The sequence below is a fragment of the Armigeres subalbatus genome, chromosome 3 (assembly GCF_024139115.2).
Source record: "Armigeres subalbatus isolate Guangzhou_Male chromosome 3, GZ_Asu_2, whole genome shotgun sequence".
NCBI lineage: Eukaryota > Metazoa > Arthropoda > Insecta > Diptera > Culicidae > Armigeres > Armigeres subalbatus.
Window position 1 is genome coordinate 813,691 of NC_085141.1, and position 19,183 is coordinate 832,873.

General features: G+C 38.2%; 1 long non-coding RNA gene across 1 annotated transcript; it reads left to right on the top strand.

Annotated features, from left to right (window-relative positions):
• The first annotated feature begins 3,364 nt into the window (after nucleotides 1-3,364).
• Nucleotides 3,365-3,776, top strand: LOC134225890 (uncharacterized). Its single transcript, XR_009983345.1, has 3 exons — nucleotides 3,365-3,451; nucleotides 3,513-3,577; nucleotides 3,649-3,776. It is a non-coding gene; the product is annotated as an uncharacterized LOC134225890 (long non-coding RNA).
• The last annotated feature ends 15,407 nt before the right edge of the window (nucleotides 3,777-19,183 follow it).

Sequence of the window (19,183 nt, forward strand, 5' to 3'; positions counted from 1 at the left end):
ATTGGGGAAAAAGGGAAGTTATGGGGAAGGGGTTGTATTTAAAAAAGGAGCAATTCAGTGTAACTCCCAGGATAAATTACAACCAGATTTGGTACACTTATTCTCTATTTTTGGAAGATGTTTATTGAAAAGGTAGAAGGGCCAAACAAATATATAAAAATAGATTGATACAAAGGAACAATTCTATGAGCGGTAGATCTACCTCTGTGGGTTTTGTGCTACAGCATTGGACATTTTAATTGAATAATTTACTTTTCAGTCCCTAGCAAAGCCGAATACATATAGCTATTAGCTATCTATATATCTCGGATACTTATTCAACGTATGTGACGTATGTGATTTTGTAAACAAAAATTTAAACGTTGATTTCTGCAATCTGATAGCACTCCCACGCAAACCATCGCCACATACAGGTAGGGGAGGTTTCGGCTACATGTTCGTTGTGTTGGTTTGCGTAGGAGTGCCATCATATTTGACAAATCGACGTATGCATCTTTGTTTACAAAATCACATACGTCCTTTTGAATAAGTACCCGAGATATATAAAACTCAATGTTTGTATGTTTGTGTGTATGCTCCAGCCTAACTTCTGAACCCATTATTGTATTGTTTAGTTATCGATCAATTTAACCATTTATCGAAATTATGGTTGCCCAGTGACAAGCAATGATTAATGTGTTTCCTTCTGGATGGTGAATGTGATCCCTTCTTTAAAAATAGACGTTTGCCCGGAATAAGGCATCGGTGGATGTTTTTCCTTCTTTAGAAATAAACGTTTGCCCGGAATATGGCGATTATGGGTTTGCTCCCTTCTTCAAAATCAGTCAATGTTTTCAAATGAAATCTGCCTTCTTCTGATCAAATGATGAAGTATCGATAAGAAAACGCAATTATCCTGTTGACCAATTGGTTTATTCATTTTCCGATTGTGAAAAAAAAGTCTGCGAATCAAACTGGCAATTCCGAGCAAGGCCGGGTACATAAAGCTAGTTATGTATACAATCTATTTGTACTGCAGTCACTACCAGAATTATTTTTTAAGGCAGAAAATGAACAAATGAAAATCCAGTCTTGCCTTTTCAAGGAGGTGAAACTTGAACAATGTGGAAAAAAATCTCAATACAATTCAATTTTCTGCAATACTTTGAAGAAAAGGCAAAAGGAAAATTGCAGCCAACCTTTCAAATACATGCCGGATACGTTTTTCAGTGACGTTTCTGCTTCAATAAGCGGAAGCGGATGCCAACCATAGCGGTGGTTTGATGTTAGCTCTAGAATACTATCAATTCCGCTGTGTCTTGGGGGTACAATTTCTATCCGTCTTTTATTGTTATGTTTGAATTTCAATTCTGTCGTGCTTTTGCCAGACCTGGTTGCGGTGTGTTATTTTGGTTCAGCGCACAAAATAGGCACCTTAGCAAAGCGCGGTTTGAAAAAAATGAGCTCTTGTTGTGATTTCATATCTGTCTAGATTGTTATCATTGGATGATCTTTTTCATACTTTTTTATATCTTTGCCGGTTTACATAAGTGCCGCCCTTATTTTGCACCGTTAAATGGATTTATAAAAAAATGAAAAACGATTTGTAAATAACTTCTGCATGTTCCATAAAACGCTATCATAAATCTATTAAATAGTTCGGGAGTATCAATAAATAATAAAATTTAGCAAATGATAGAAAAATATGTTCCTTTAAACAGAAAAATGAAAAGAGAAAAGCAATGAAATTCTTGCTAGTTTTCCATGAACGTATTGCAAATGATCCATAAGAACTATGTTTTGATCAATTAAACTTTAAATATGCGCAATTTTCATCGTGATGATGATCCATAATTTCAGTAATATGATTTATAATTTTGATCATAATTTGGATTATATGATCCATGATTTCGATGAGCCATTGTTGACATGAGCCATGACATAAGCCATTGTTCAAAGCCTGGTAATGCGCATAAATTGTATTGCAAATCATTGAGATCATCTTCTCTTAGCAGCGGCTTAACCATATCACTTACTGGCAATTAGTACCCTCACCGAAGCCTTGTTTGATAGCTGTGATCGTTGCATATTTGAATGCACTGCCAAATTAGAATGCATTTGGTACATCATTAAGACCACTGCAAGTCGAATATATGTGTACGTGCCACGAGTTCATGCAAACATTTTCGGATTTTTTTTTGTAAATGTAAACCTGAACAATTGCCATTGACATAAATGTCAAGACAAACTGAACTCGCAACAAGCGATTGTCCCAAACTGCAACAGAATAGGACAATGATTGTTCGCCGCACAGCTAGAAAAGTTGCCTGTTTTTGCCTTTCTCGTATACAAAGTATACGTAAAGGCTATAGGATCACTCCAAAACCGAACTTTTGATAGAAGGCTCGGAGACCCATAGTGTTATATACCAATCGACTCAGTTCGACAAATTGAGGTGATGTCTGTATGTGTGTATGTATGTGTGTGTGTGTGTGTGTTAAAAAATGTGAGACACTTTTTGGTACTTAGCATTATTCGATTTTCTCGCAACAAGTTGCAGTCGACGCGAATTGCGGTCTAGTTGTTTCCTTTTGAAAATTGGCCCGATCGGTCATTGCGTTCCAAAGTTATTGAAAAACATTGTTTTTCTGCCAAGGGTCCCCCCTTGGGAAAAAAAATTTCAAAAACGAAAAAAAAATTTTTTTTCAAAGATTGTAGCAATGCATTCAAATGACCGCAAATACATATGAATTGATGTAAAAAGTAAAATCTATCTCCCTAAAGTGCTATTTTGACCTCTCTTATGTGTTTATTATTTTTTTTAATGCGCGAGAAAGGCACCACCAACGCTAGGTGGATTGATCTGGGTTTTTATTGTAACAAGTACGTTTTCTTATTTAATTGAATCCCATGGAAAATCTATAATAGAATTTCATAAGTTAGAAACTATTGCATGAATGTTCGTTTTGCTTAATAAGATCCCTAAAGTTAGTCTCCACACAATCGCACACCTCACGCCTTCGAAATGGTTGCATCTGGCATACAAGCTAATCAAGTGAGTTCCCATTACCAGTTACACACGCTAAACATGAGACCCAAGCCAACCGCGCGTCATTTCGTTATGCAAATTAGCTTGAATAGAGGGACAACGACCCGCAAATGCGCAATTCAAAATACATTGACCTTCCTTATTCGACTTTGGACTCTACTTCCAAGATCGGAGAGGATTTGACTGGATGTTTGAAAGCCGTCAGAAAGAGATGTCGCGATGCCCGCTAAATCGTTTATGTCCAATTGCGAGAATTAGCGTTCGTGATATTATCTTCGGGTAATATCACGGCAACCGGGGATTATTTTACAGATTCGCAGTTAATCTGAGGCAATTTCCAACTCTAATCGATCACTTCGATTCGATCAGTGGAAGAGGCAAAATTGGTCCGTATTTGTTTCGCGTCGTGGTGTAATTTAAAATGTTAGTTTGTGACATGGTAGCTTTTTGTATGATGTGTTAACTTTTCCCTTTGTTCCCCTAGTTGATCGTCAATCAGTAATTTGTTCGATCTAAGTTGCGGCAGTGCGTGTTACTAGTTTAGAAAAGGTAAAAGTGCGATATAACTGCAACCTAGTTAGGTCCCCAACCAAAAGTGCGTGTGCGTTTCTTTTAATTAGGTGCGAGGCAGCGAAGCCATTTGCCGTTACACCACCATCCCATTAGAGACCGCTTTTGACCCCACTCGTCGGCGTCGAGGTAATCCCGGCGCACACGTGGCCGGAAGAGGGCCGCGTCACGTTCCTTTTACGCGCCCTAGACAGGCAGGCTCATCCAACCCATCAGCGTCCAACCGACAGTAGCAGCGAGAACTACTGTTCGACGAACGGACGCATGTGCCGCGTTCAAGCGTAAGACCACGCGCCAGGTGAGAGAGTCATCAACGATCGACACGTAAAGCCGTCGACATCGGGCCGGAGTAGTGCGTAAGCAGCTCTGTGTGCTCAGCCGCCGACTCATCACCATCCAACCATCCACATAAAACCTAGGTAGTGAGTATTTGCATGCATTTTGTACTGTGAACGTCCATGCGCATGAGGCAATAAATTTCAAGTACATAATTGCCTCCGTTAAATGATTTGTATATGATCAGCGAGTGAATGAACGGGTAACGCACAAACAACACGCACGATACACTGTAGGTTGATGGGGATTAGATAGTATGCGATAGTGTAGCTAGATGTTAAAAAGGGGAAGAAGAAAGGCCTAGGCAAAGGAATAAACGAGATGTAATAAAGCTCTTTGTTTGACTGTATTAAAGCTTCGTGTTATACTTGATGTATGTGAATGTAGAAATTATAGCGTACAGCATACTGCTATTCGTCTCGAACTTGATGAAGTAGATTCCCGTAAATGTAGACAAACAGTTAGTCATCTGAGAGGGGTTCCCATGTCTTTTCGCGGACGAATCATCAATTTCCATTTGTAGTCGTGATAACTTTTCATTCTAAAGCGTGATTTATTCGTTTGATTGTGGAGAGCTGGGCCAGTGATGAAAACTTATTGTGAACGGTTAATTGTCTTCGGAGCGGTTCTGGTAGTTGCACGTACGTGATTTAGAGTCTTGCGGCGTCGATACGCTCACGCTAAGTACGACGGTTTTGAGACAACTAGTCACTTCCCTCCCCGATTTCGGGAAACATTGACCCTATCCTCTGGTAGGGGTCTCAGGCCGGGCAAACCTTAAACTGGTGGGTGGTCTCCTTCACGGAGTGGCGCTTAAGCCGCCCATTTAACCGGAGAACGTGACGGGTTGGCGGGTTATATTATGCTTTGGGACAGTTCGTCAAATGACATTTCGTCGAGTGGCGTTTTGTCGAATGACATTTAGTCGAAAGTATATTTGGTCGAAGTGACATTTAGCCGAATGAAAATTTTGGTCGAATGGCTCACACAAGCTCAAAAACGAATGATATCAATGTTATTTTGCCAATACATTTGGTCAAATGACATATCGTCGAAAAGACGCTTAGTTGAAGGGACATTTGGTCGTATGGATATTGGTTTTCATATTCTTTTCATTGAAACTTTTTCTTTAACTCAATCTTTATACAATAATTAGTTCAGAATAAAATTATCTTCCAACCATAATTCGTTAGTAACTGGCCGAAAATTTAATTCCGACCAAATGGTCAGAGGACTTAATCTATTCGACGTCATGTCTAATGACGAAACATCATTCGACTGAATTTCTTTTGACCAGGTGGAATAGATTCATCGTAGTCGGTTAGAGGGGTTCGCCAAAGCCAATTTTCAGTCGGGAATATTCTCGGAATATTCACCGTTTTTGTATTATTTATTCCTTTTTTTGAACTCATCATTCTCAATATTGGAGCAATAATTATGTGTCTTTTAGAAACACCACAATAAATAATATTTTTTTTTATTGGTAAAAAAAATATTTTGAGCTTTTTAGTGGAATGTCTTCACTTGTCATAAGACAAGTTTGTACCTTCCCATTTAATTCCACCACTTGATTAAATTAAATGGGAAGGTAAAAACTCGTCTTATGACAAGTGATGATATACAGCCCTGTCGTCGTAAAATAAGAGCTACTTAGTCGCCTATTTTTAAGGGGGCGCTGATACAATGAGGCGGTTAATATGGCGCATATTCGAAAACTACGGATGTCCGTGGGATTGGGGATTGAATGTTCGATTCGTGGAACTGCAAATCTCTCAACTTCATCGGGAGCACACGGATGCTCGCGGATGTGTTGGAGGAAGGAATCAATGGTGTGAAAGTTTAGAGGTATAAGTATGAGAGGAGGAATAAGTATGAGAGCATCTTGGCGTATGAAAGGTGGAAGCAACACTTCCAGGAAAACTTAAATGGTGCTGAGAGCACAAGCAGTGAGGGTCAATGCAGCGGAAGAGACGACTACATCAGATAAGTGGACGATGAAAACCTACCAGCCCACACCTAAAGCACAATAAAGCAGCTGGTAAGGATAATATCGGAACTGAACTCATCAAGATGAAAGCTATCCACTTATTTGCAGAGACTGATAGTCTGAATCTAGGATTAAGAACAGTTTCTCTAGGAGTAGAAGGAAGGGGTTAGAACTATCAAGCAATCATGATCCTCAATGTTGCCTATGAAGTGATATCCCAAATCACCTTTCGGCATCTGACACCAATAGTGAATGAGTTCGTAAGAAGTTATCAAGCCGGCTCTTCGAAAATATTGTTAATGGTTATAACCATTTAAATCACTAACATTAAACGTATTTTGCGCATTGAACACGCGTGCTTAGGGCCAAGAGTGGCGGTGTGTAGCGGCGAAAAATGAACCACGAGCTCGCCTAACTTAACGGCGCACCCAGTATCCAGAAGATAGCAAAAGCTGAAAGAATACGATGGGCAGGGGTTGTTGCAAGAATGCCGGACAGCAACCCTGCAAAGATGGCGAAGACCTTCAATACGACAGGCGGAAAGTGCAGCGAGCTAGATGGGCAAACCTGTTAAAAACGTTCAAAACCAGGGTTTCAACTTTTTGTTTCAATGAGACCAAAGCAAGCGTTTCTCGGGCCAAGGGAGAATCTTTTTTCGTTGTTTATGTTGAGGATCATCTTTCACCTATCAATCTTTCTCTACAATTACCCTTGAATGATAAACGAAAATCTTGCCTATTAGATGAAAATCCTTTTCCGTTTCATCACTTTTACCCTCTCACTCACTTTTCGCGAGAATTATCACAGAACAATTACAAAATTGTATGGCCGCGCCGGGATTCGAACCCAGAATAGTAACAATAATAGCCGCAGGGATGCGCTTACTCTAGCCACACCACCACGCTATCTGTACGAAAGCATTAGATTATTTGTATTACATAAGCGACTACCATTTGCATTGAAGATGCCACGAAAAGACTCGAATATGAAAGAAAAAGAGCAAACCAACATTTGGCGGCAATCGAAGTGAGCGAAAAATGGTTATCACTCGCCAGGCTGTTTTTCTTTCGCGAAAAGCGATTTCTCCCCGAAAATTTTCGTGAGGGAGCATCCTGTGCTCCTGAGATTGAGTGAGCGATACGAACCCTGTTCAAAACAAAGCAACCGAGGTTGGAGCTAACTATTGTGCATTTTAAGACTATGTTTCTTACCGAACCTCTCCGCAAAACCAAAAGTTTAGACATTGATATACTGGAAACGAGGTATGATGCGTACCTCATTGCCTTGTGTCCGTCGATCGGGCTTACCTGCTCGGCTTACCACCATCGTCCGATTTGTGCAGTTCGAACAATGAATGCTCGCTTAACTTTTCAAAAGGACCTAAGTAACATTTTTTTCATGAATTAATTTGAGTACTGCAATCAAAAGCTTTCATGTTGTTCTGTTGATTGCGCTATTCAAATTAATTCATGAAAAAAATGTTACTTAGGTCCTTTTGAAAAGTTAAGCGAGAATGGTTCTCCCAACAACTGATGTAATCTGTGGTTCTTTTTCCTTTTACACATACAGTATTCATTATGCAACCCACCATTCCTGCCCATGAAAGCATATTTGAAAAATTTCGAAGAATTCGACTAACAAAATTCTTTGTGCAATTTATCTATATCTTATCTATATCTATAATATATCTAGATTTTAATACTAATACGTTTCTCAAGGGCCCCTTCTTAGCCTTAGCCATCGCGCTCCGGAGTTATTGAAAAACATCGTTTTTTCTTCATTTTTTCCAAAGGTCGTTGACTAAACAGCACGGCATATCATTATTGAAAGTTTTTTCATCAGGAATTATCCGATAGAGTTGAACGTTTTTGCCTTTCTCATACAGTATACCCCCGCTGATCCGACAAATGTATGGCCGGACTAGCGGGGTTTCTCTCGTTAATCCGACTGTCAAATCCATACAAATGAATCAAAACAAAATCACAGCACAAATTTGAAAACTGACAGCATAATGTGTTTAAATGGGTGTTGATACTTTTTAATCCGGAAAATTCCGAATTAGCGAGATCCGGACTAACGAGTCGTCGGACTAGCGAGCTCCGGATAAGCGGGGGGATACTGTACAACAAAGTTGTGCCGAAAGGCTATCATTTCACTTCAAAATCAAACCGTTCCACAATTGTCGGATTCGTCAAATTTCACGACATAAATCAATAACTCGAAAACCATCAGTGTTAGAGTTTTGACGTCTTCAGAAGAAATAATCTACAAGAAGAGATCTATTTTTGGTGTAGGTTTTCATTAGGGTGGCCCTTCGGTAATTTTTTTTTGGAAATGTAATTTTTTACCCTTCTGAGTTAGGAGTTCATATAATTCTACAAAGTTGAAGAGAATTTAATTCTAAGCATTTTTGCTTAATAAACATTTATTTTATCTCATATAGGTGATGTTGTATGACAAAATTACTAAATTTAGATAGGGTGGTCCCGAAAAAATAGTGTTTAGCTTCCACTTTCATCAATTCAAAATATTTTCAAAAACTGTCTTGGCATCGCTTCAAGGTCTTTGGATGGCGCATCTTTTGGTTACATAAGATGGTTGATAGCTTAATTTTCAAGCATATTATAAGCGTTTTTTCATCAAAAAGTGATATTTTTCTGAGCATTCTACTGCAGCTGGTAGCAAATATTAGCAATCTGAAAGAAAATCGTAATCTGAAAGTATACATGCAGGCCCATCAAATCCATGGTATTTCATTTGTCCATCTTTGTCCACTTTTGTTTGACGATAGTATTATTTTTGTACGAAAAATTAGGGTGAAACACATATATCATCTTTTGGATTTTCACAATATTTGGTAGAATAAAAGACAAGAACACCGTCTTCGACCAGAGGTCGTACAGACTGAACACTTAACACCTAGACAACTGACAGGACACATAATACCCAGTGGACCGGTGGAGAATTTTTCGATCACGAAAAGTTTCCTTCTTACCGAGGCGGGAATCGAGCCCACGCTCCATAGTCCATGCCTCTAGACGATTGACGGCGCTAACCGCACGGCCACAAAGCCCACAAAGAATCGTTCTTTATCTAAAATATTTAAATCAACTCGTGTAAAAAAGAAGTCGAAAAAATCATTTTGACATTTTAACTACTGGAACGATTTTCAAGGTGTTCTCATGAAATAAATGCTTAAGAGCGCTACTTTTGTGGCGAAATACAAAATCATAAAATTCAAGTTGGTTTTTCATGGCTAATTCGCAGAATATTGTCGCGCTTATCTTTTTCTAGAATACCGCGGCGGTCTTACGCTTGCAGGCTCGACTGCGAGGGTAAACGTCAAGAAACAAAACCACGTGTTTTTTACCAAATGACAGCAGTGTTCGATTGTATTAGTGAGAGACGACTGGAGTCACTAAGCACATAGAGTGTTTTTCATGGCAAGTGCATACGATGGGGAAGATTCATATTGACTCTGTTGTATTTAGTGGCTGTTACCTGAGAGGCAACCAGCAGGAATCTGCAATCTTTGTGCTTTTCTCTAGACGCATAATAATTTCATTTTCACAGTATAAGTGAGGGTCGCCAATGACTATATGTGATTCCATTAACATTGATAATTGGTCCAGTAGTTCAAAAATTATGTTTTAAAAATGTTTTTCAAAATGTTGATTTTTCGACCACCCTGGATCGAAATCGGACGAAATTAAAAGTGAGTTTATCTATTTTCGAAAAGAATGGCTCTACCAAATATTGCGAAAATCAGAGATATGGTATATGTGTTTATTATATTCTCTACAACTTTGTAAAATTATATGAACTCCTAACTCAGAAGGGTAAAAATATACATTTCCAAAAAATTTCACCGAAGGGCCACCCTAATGACAACCTACACCAAAAATAGATCTCTTCTTGTAGATCATTTCTTCTGAAGACGTCAAAACTCTTGCACTGATGGTTTTCGAGTTATCGATTTATGTCGTGAAATTTGACGAATCCGACCATTGTGCGTTCTTAGAAACATTGGAGATCCATGATCTTTTATACCAATCGGCTCAGCTCGTCAAGCTGAACAAATGTCTGTCTGTCCGTGTGTGTGTGTGCACACGAAAACCGAAAACGTTAGCCACTTTTTCATATAGTAGTTCTGAACAAATTTTCTCGCAACAAGTTGCATTCGATGGGGGACAAACCATCATTGAATATAATTACGATCGGGCATTGCGTTCAATAGTTATAAATAAAATGGTGTGTTGAACCACATAAGTAAGCTTGGTTGGTTGATTCGCTATACAGCGCTTGCATGAGCAGTAATGTAAGCAATTATTTATTATGTGTATCACACAAAGACGAATCCAAGCGATTGAATTGCGAAAGGCTGCGTCACAGCTAGGTGGATTAATCTGGGTTTTATTGCATTCATAACATTTATCTAGAACAAGTTAGGGTTTATACAACAATTAAAAACACAAAAATGTTTCTTTACTTGATGCAAATGCCTTTTTTTTTAATTCTTTGTAAGGGTTTTTTTAATCTTAAAATTAAGTTCAACGCCAAAGGCAGATGCTTTATTTTAAGTGTTTCCACAGAACTTTGTTCAAAAATGAAAAGGTCACTTTAAATAGGTACCTACTATTTCTAAAAAAAAAACGCAGATATTGCGTTATTTTCGGAAAACTCCGAAAGTATTTTCACAGGAATACTCACGCACGCTCAATATTAGCACGAACGACATGCGGGTACAAAGATGGATGGGTTCGAATCCTGGACAAATCTGGGAAATTTTCGGGTTGAAAATTTTCTCGACTACCCTGGGCATAAAAGTATCATCATGTTAGACTCACGAATGCAAAAATGATAACTAGGCTTAGAAAATTAAGCTGTGAGGTGGCAATGTCCCAATGAAAGTAAAAATATCATTTGTTGAACATGAATGCTTCATCGTTTTGTTTGATTGTAGGTATTCCATTGCATTATGTGTTGATGGTCGAATAAAACTGTAGTGTGACAAAGCGCTCATTGAAATATGATCTACCATATTTAATTAGATGGAAGTAGGATTTGTTGAGAAAAAAAAGCATCCCTCGTAATTAGAGGTGCCACATTTCATTAGCATCCATTAAAGCGTTAACAATTCCTGTAATTAACGAGATAAATTAGATTTCTTTGCAACCAGTAAGTTTATTGTGAGGACATGCCTACAACCGTTCAACAGAATTATGTGTCAGGTGGAGCAGAAAATTTCTTGGCAGCTGTGAACAATAGAGTGGAGAGACATTAATGAGATTTTGCCTTTAAGGCTTCCTGGCAGTATGTACCTATATCGCTTTTGTATTGCTAGCAAGCAGGTGACAAATGGCGATGCTAACAGCGAAAACGTCCTGTACTGACTCATGCTTGTTGACAGAGGCGCCGGGAGTGGGTGGGACAGGTAGGACATGTCCCACGCATGAATTTTCCTGGGTGGGACAGTCAAAGCATTGTCCTACCCATGATTATGTTCAGAATATATGAAGTCATTCGATGGTAAAAATTTGTATGTTAGCAGAAGGTTATTTTAAAGTTAATCAGAGTCCAAATAATAATCATAGATGTTTTTGGGATCCTAAAGCAATAGACTGATTGTTTTTTAGGACCTCAGGCACTTTATAATCCATAAAGCGCTCAAAGATGTCTAAAATTTATTTCTTAGCCTCTAAACGTTTTACAGAGATAGAATAGAAGTTGGTGAAATCCGCGAATATTTGTTTTAGAAGCTATAATAAAACACGATTATCAGAAGCCCATGGAAAAAGTTTTCTTCATACCTTAAAAGATCTATTAAAATTTGAAAAACCAGAAACATACCGAAGTCCACTTTAAATCTGATCCGTAAGGGACTCTGAGCTCCCAAAACAGATTCTATGGCAATTATGCAATTTTTGTGTAGTTTGATTTGTATCGCTAGATCCATAACATTTTATTTTTTTCAAATTTCTGTGACCCCTGACTTCTTCTTGAGGTTTGTAAAGAGATATTCGATAATCGATAATGGAAAAGCAATATTTGTCCAAAAAATCGAGGAAATTTTCTCAAATAATATAAATATTCAGGTCGTAAGAACTATTCAAGCCCTGCTTTCATACAATAGTCTACCCAAGTAACATATTTAATTTAATAACGATCTCAAAATCATAATTTGCTCTTCATTACCTTCATAAAACCAGCATAAAATCAAAATGATAGTGGAGTAGGTTTGTAATACCTGCGAATTTATGCGAATCGCTTAATGCTACCGCAAATATCAGACTGTAGCCCAAGTCGGCATTTTCCATTTGTCCTACCCATGACTCGGAACGTGGATGCGCCTCTGCTTGTTGATATGGGCAACCAACAATATGGCAATGTTCTGCCACGAGTAAAAATATTTAGTTTGCTTATGAAATAGCATGTAAAGGTCCTTTCCTCGGTTCGAATTTATACGTTAAAAATGAAATCCACTATAAGTGCTATTTTAGACTTTTTTACATGCTTCTCAACCCTTTTAGACGAACGAGACAGGAGTGATGCTGCTAGGTGGATTAATGAGGGCTTTCGTTATACTTATTAGAGTGGGGCGCTGTTGTATGGAAAAACGCAAACTTTGTCCGATCAAGTGAGATCAAGGTTTTTCTGAATCGTTTTGGGACCCCAATCAACTGTGCAAAATATGGGCTCGATTGGTTGCAACCTCGCATGCCGCATCGCGTTTTAAATTTACATGGAGATTAGTATGGGAAAACGTACTTTTTTACATTTTTGCTCTTAGCGGCTTCAATTCATCATCAACCACGTGACTCAATACGTTAGCATATAGCCTGGAGGATGCCAAAAGACTTTGCCGAAGAAGGTACGTAGCTGGAAGGTCTACAAAAATGTTATTACGTTTCGAAAATTGATTGTTCAAACCATATGCAAGAAATCAATGTTTCTGCCAGCACTACCGGACAACCTATGGTTATCGAAGGGCAAAACCCATCTTCCTTCTTGGAACTACTGGAACGATTTTCAAGGTGTTCGCATGAAATAAATGCTTAAGAGCGCTACTTTTGTGGCGAAATACAAAATCATAAAATTCAAGTTGGTTTTTCATGGCTAATTCGCAGAATATTGTCGCGCTTATCTTTTTCTAGAATACCGCGGCGGTCTTACGCTTGCAGGCTCGACTGCGAGGGTAAACGTCAAGAAACAAAACCACGTGTTTTTACCAAATGACAGCAGTGTTCGATTGTATTAGTGAGAGACGACTGGAGTCACTAAGCACATAGAGTGTTTTTCATGGCAAGTGCATACGATGGGGAAGATTCATATTGACTCTGTTGTATTTAGTGGCTGTTACCTGAGAGGCAACCAGCAGGAATCTGCAATCTTTGTGCTTTTCTCTAGACGCATAATAATTTCATTTTCACAGTATAAGTGAGGGTCGCCAATGACTATATGTGATTCCATTAACATTGATAATTGGTCCAGTAGTTCAAAAATTATGTTTTAAAAAATGTTTTTTCAAAAATGTTGATTTTTTCGACCACCCTGGATCGAAATCGGACGAAATTAAAAAGTGAGTTTATCTATTTTCGAAAAAGAATGGCTCTACCAAATATTGCGAAAATCAGAGATATGGTATATGTGTTTATTATATTCTCTACAACTTTGTAAAATTATATGAACTCCTAACTCAGAAGGGTAAAAATATACATTTCCAAAAAATTTCACCGAAGGGCCACCCTAATGACAACCTACACCAAAAATAGATCTCTTCTTGTAGATCATTTCTTCTGAAGACGTCAAAACTCTTGCACTGATGGTTTTCGAGTTATCGATTTATGTCGTGAAATTTGACGAATCCGACCATTGTGCGTTCTTAGAAACATTGGAGATCCATGATCTTTTATACCAATCGGCTCAGCTCGTCAAGCTGAACAAATGTCTGTCTGTCCGTGTATGTGTGTACACGAAAACCGAAAAACGTTAGCTACTTTTTCATATAGTAATTCTGAACCAATTTTCTCGCAACAAGTTGCATTCGATGGGGGACAAACCATCATTGAATATAATTACGATCGGGCATTGCGTTCAATAGTTAGAAAGAAAATGGTGTGTTCTACCACATAAATAAGCTTGGTTGGTTGATTCGCTATACAGCGCTTGCAAGAGCAGTAATGTGAGCAATTATTTATTATGTGTATCACACAAAGACGAATCCAAGCGATTGAATCGCGAAAGGCTGCGTCACAGCTAGGTGGATTAATCTGGGTTTTATTGCATTCATAACATTTATCTAGAACAAGTTAGGGTTTATACAACAATTAAAAACACAAAAATGTTCCTTTACTTGATGCAAATGCCTTTTTTTCAATTCTTTGTAAGGGTTTTTTTAAATCTTAAAATTAAGTTCAAGGCCAAAGGCAGATGCTTTATTTTAATAAGTGTTTCCACAGAACTTTGTTCAAAAATGAAAAGGTCACTTTAAATAGGTACCTACTATTTCTAAAAAAAAAACGCAGATATTGCGTTATTTTCGGAAAACTCCGAAAGTATTTTCACAGGAATACTCATACACAGGAATACACAGGAATAGAATACTGGAGTAGGTTTGTAATACCTGCGAATTTATGCGAATCGCTTAATGCTACCGCAAATATCAGACTGTAGCCCAAGTCGGCATTTTCCATTTGTCCTACCCATGACTCGGAACGTGGATGCGCCTCTGCTTGTTGATATGGGCAACCAACAATATGGCAATGTTCTGCCACGAGTAAAAATATTTAGTTTGCTTATGAAATAGCATGTAAAGGTCCTTTCCTCGGTTCGAATTTATACGTTAAAAATGAAATCCACTATAAGTGCTATTTTAGACTTTTTTACATGCTTCTCAACCCTTTTAGACGAACGAGACAGGAGTGATGCTGCTAGGTGGATTGATGAGGGCTTTCGTTATACTTATTAGAGTGGGGCGCTGTTGTATGGAAAAACGCAAACTTTGTCCGATCAAGTGAGATCAAGGTTTTTCTGAATCGTTTTGGGACCCCAATCAACTGTGCAAAATATGGGCTCGATTGGTTGCAACCTCGCATGCCGCATCGCGTTTTAAATTTACATGGAGATTAGTATGGGAAAACGTACTTTTTTACATTTTTGCTCTTAGCGGCTTCAATTCATCATCAACCACGTGACTCAATACGTTAGCATATAGCCTGGAGGATGCCAAAAGACTTTGCCGAAGAAGGTACGTAGCTGGAAGGTCTACAAAAAATGTTATTACGTTTCGAAAATTGATTGTTCAAACCATATGCAAGAAATCAATGTTTCTGCCAGCACTACCGGACAACCTATGGTTATCGAAGGGCAAAACCCATCTTCCTTCTTGTCGGATTTTTTTCCTTGTGAAATAATTTCGGATAGCTCCCATTAGCTCTAAAGCCCTATAAGATCAATTATTTAGAAATAACACTCAGTTAAATTATTGGTCTACGCAGTACGGCAGTGTTGGCAGAATGAACGATTTTTTGCATATGGTTTGAACACTCAATGTTCGAAGCGTTATAACTTTTTTCGTGGACGTTCCAGCAACGTGACTTCTTCAGTAAAGTTTTTCGGCATCCTTTGGGTTGTACTTTAACGCAATGTGCCACTTGGTTTACGATGAACTGAAACCTGTAGTAGTAGAAATGCAAAAATATACGTTCTCCCATATTAATTTCCATACAAACTTCAAACACGATGCGGAAAGCGAGAAAGCAACCAATCGGTCCCATATTCTGCACAGTTGTTCAGGACCCAGAATGGCTTCGAAAAACCATTGATTTGAAAAAATGACCATGACGCCCCACTCTAATACTTATGCGCGTGTACGCTCAGGTATTGGTTTTGATATATGGTGTCGAATATAGTGTGTCGAACAACAAGTTTGACATTACTCAGATCCGCTGTATGTGTTAACTGTCAATAGTTATGCAGCTTGGTCCACAACCGGAGACATCGCCATCATTAAGGCTCCCCCAGACCTAAGCGATTTCATCGCAGCGACGGCGACAACTAATCGCCGCGATTCTATCGCTGGGTCGCTGCAGGCAGTGTTCTATTTACGCTTCCATTCCAACGACGACAGAATCGCTGTCGCCAAGCGATAGAATCGCGTCGCGACTGACTCGTCGCGTGTGTTTGGGGAAGCCTTTATACGAGAAGATGGAGACGCATGGTACATTGGTGAATCAATTTCCTATGATTAAACTTCTATCAACAAAATGTAGAAAAAATATTTAAGCTCTTTATTTAAACTTTTCTTAGGAGACTTGAGCCTTATTTTTTACTAGGATGTATGCATGGCAGTTTGAGGGTTTTTGGTAAATATTTTCCTCGCAGATTTGTGTATTTGTTGTTTCGTTGATTCGTCCATATTTTCTAGATTGTTCGTGCGTTAATTCGTAAACATGAAATTAGTTGATTCGACTATTCGATAAATCATCAGTTTGATAATCAGTTATTTAGATAATTTATAATTCTTTAGTTTGTTACGTTGACAATTGATTTTTTGTCAATTCATTTTATTTGTAAATTCGTTCATCTATTGACGTGGCGTCCATTTTTCAATTCCATAAAGTTAATTCTTCAATTGTTGATTCGTTAACTCTTTTATTTACTGATTTATTGATTCGAATTTTAGTACTTACTCATTTTTTATTATAAATGTAATAATTTTCCTAATCCATAAAACTGCACCAATCATCAGTCATAATCATAAGCTACGATTTGGCTTTGCATTTTGCTATCAAGACCAGAACTTGTAGTTATTGAACTTTTTCTCGATTTGTAGTTATTGAGCTATTTATTGAGCTATTTTGATCGTAAAAATGTATTTTATAGTAGTTGCTTATAATAATGAGAATGATGCTACAAGTCATTAACGCTGCACAATGATTATGGCACTTTTTATCATTTACTTATAAAAAAATAATAATCAGAAATAGACAAAAGATGGCTGTGGGTGCTTGCTACCTGTTGAAATCATTGCGCCTAATAAATAACCATGCCAAAAGTGGGGAAAATCTTTCAACTCACACAAAAGCTACCCGTCATACTTTTGCACGAACTTTTGAAACCAAAATTAACATTAACACATCCGATTAAATAAACGAGCACTTACATGGCTTTATTAATATACGGATCGGGACTTTATTTCCAACTCAAGACAATATTGAATGTAAATAGTTCACTTTTCATAGAACGAGTTCGTAGTGTCCCATTGAATTCCACCACTTGATTGTAACTTCAACAGATGCGTATTTCGACAGCAACAGTAAGACCGTCTTCAGTGTCTCGTGGATACTCGACTAGTCGTCAAGTCGACTAATCGAAAAAGAACAAAGATCTACTGGGGCAATACTTTCAATGTTCGGCTATCTTAAAAATTTATAGCCTTCACGATTTCTGTTAAAAGTTTCAAATTCCTTAGAACTGTTGGTTCGATTCGTAGTTTCATATTGAGGAACTCGATGAAAAATTTTGCTATCACGTTCTACCGTTTAAAAGTCCAGAAGAAGATACGTCATTTTGCACATATGCCGGAATGGAACACAATATTCGAGATATAAAAATCCCTGCTCAAATCTGAAAAAGAAAATAATCATCCTTGAGTGCTCTTGAAAGTTTTTGCTCCGGATAGATTCAAAACCTCTTCCAGTAAAACAAATGAAAGAGCCGTTATCGCTCAACTCCAGAATGATGAATTATCTTTCTGCCCCGCACAGTAATCACAGCTCCGCTTGATCTACGTGTGTCGTACCTACGGAGGGGTATAAGGAGGTGATGGTTGTTTATCCTTGTGCTTCTTATTTATCGCTTCCATGAAACTGACTGTGGAGCAATTTCATCATTTGCCGAATGATGAGATCAGATTTGTCTTCATCGGCTATGGATTTAAGATGATGTATGTATTTTTTCGTTTGAATCACTCTCAAATCCTACGGAATTTATCCGGGGCAGCAACTTCGGTCGTTGGTAGAATAGATTGTCAATTTGATCTGATCAGGCAACTTCAATCAGTACAGACAAAGCCTTTTTTAATTCCGATTCAGTTTTACATTTCATTGTTACGAACAGTTTTTCAGTTCTTAATTCTAACTAAATTTCTGATAGTACAGAATATCTTTGGGAATAAGATTATTTCTGAACAGTTCAAGTATTAAGAAAGGAAAGAGACATGTAGGAATATTTGGAATTTATATCAATATAAAATCAGAGTAAAAAAAGCCGACACAGATAAAACAACCTTCATTTAATGATGTCGGGTCCGTGCTATATCGTAACTCTATTAGTCGCTCCTAACACATGAATATTCGAATGCCAAGCTGCCTTACAAATGAGGGTAATTTACAGAATCGATTTAGTGACGGGTCGGCAATTGGTGTTTCAGGATACATTTTTGGGTTTCCATTTGATTGTCGTTTTGCTCGTTCTCCACCTCGTTTTCCAAAAATAAGGAAAGCACTCTCACAATATATTTCACTTAATCAAAGCATTAGATTGGATTGGATATGATTATCACCATAGTTTGAGTATCCATAGACAGTAGAGCAAACGGCGTCTTTGTTCGATTATTGGCAAATGGTTCCATTGATCAAACTCGACCACAAAACCTTTTCGTATACAGTGAACGTTCAGGCTACATTTTAGTAATGCAAGAAATGTATAATGATATTGAGTGGCAAGTACCTAAGAAAAGTCCGAGAAAATCAATCAATTCGATTTGCCTGAATAGTTGGGTATCGTTTGAAACGAGAAAGCGTAAAACGAAATCAGGTATGCCAGGCCCTTTTTTCGTTGCAATGGAAGCGACAGTGCTTCCATGATCCAGAGAAGGTTACCCGAAAGCGAAGTGTAAAATAGCAGCAGGTATGTCAAAGTGCGGAAAACTGCTTTCAGCCCTTGTGAGAGAAGTTTTCCGCAATGGGAAATCGCTGTACTGTGCTCGATCCATCTTGGGTTACCTCGTCAATGGAAAAATGAGGTTAACTTTTTCAAAGCCAACTGCCATCAAACATCAAACGTGGACAGCATGATGAATACAGACATATGTGATATGTTGTACCGTGTGGGACCGAAATCCGTAGACTGTCTACTTCAGGAATTTTGGTTAAATTGGATAGATTTTACCTCTCTCATGGAATTGAAATGATGTCTGTGCGTGTGTGTGTGTGTGTGTGTTTTTTTTCTTCCTAAGCAATGGAGGGGGAATCTGCTCA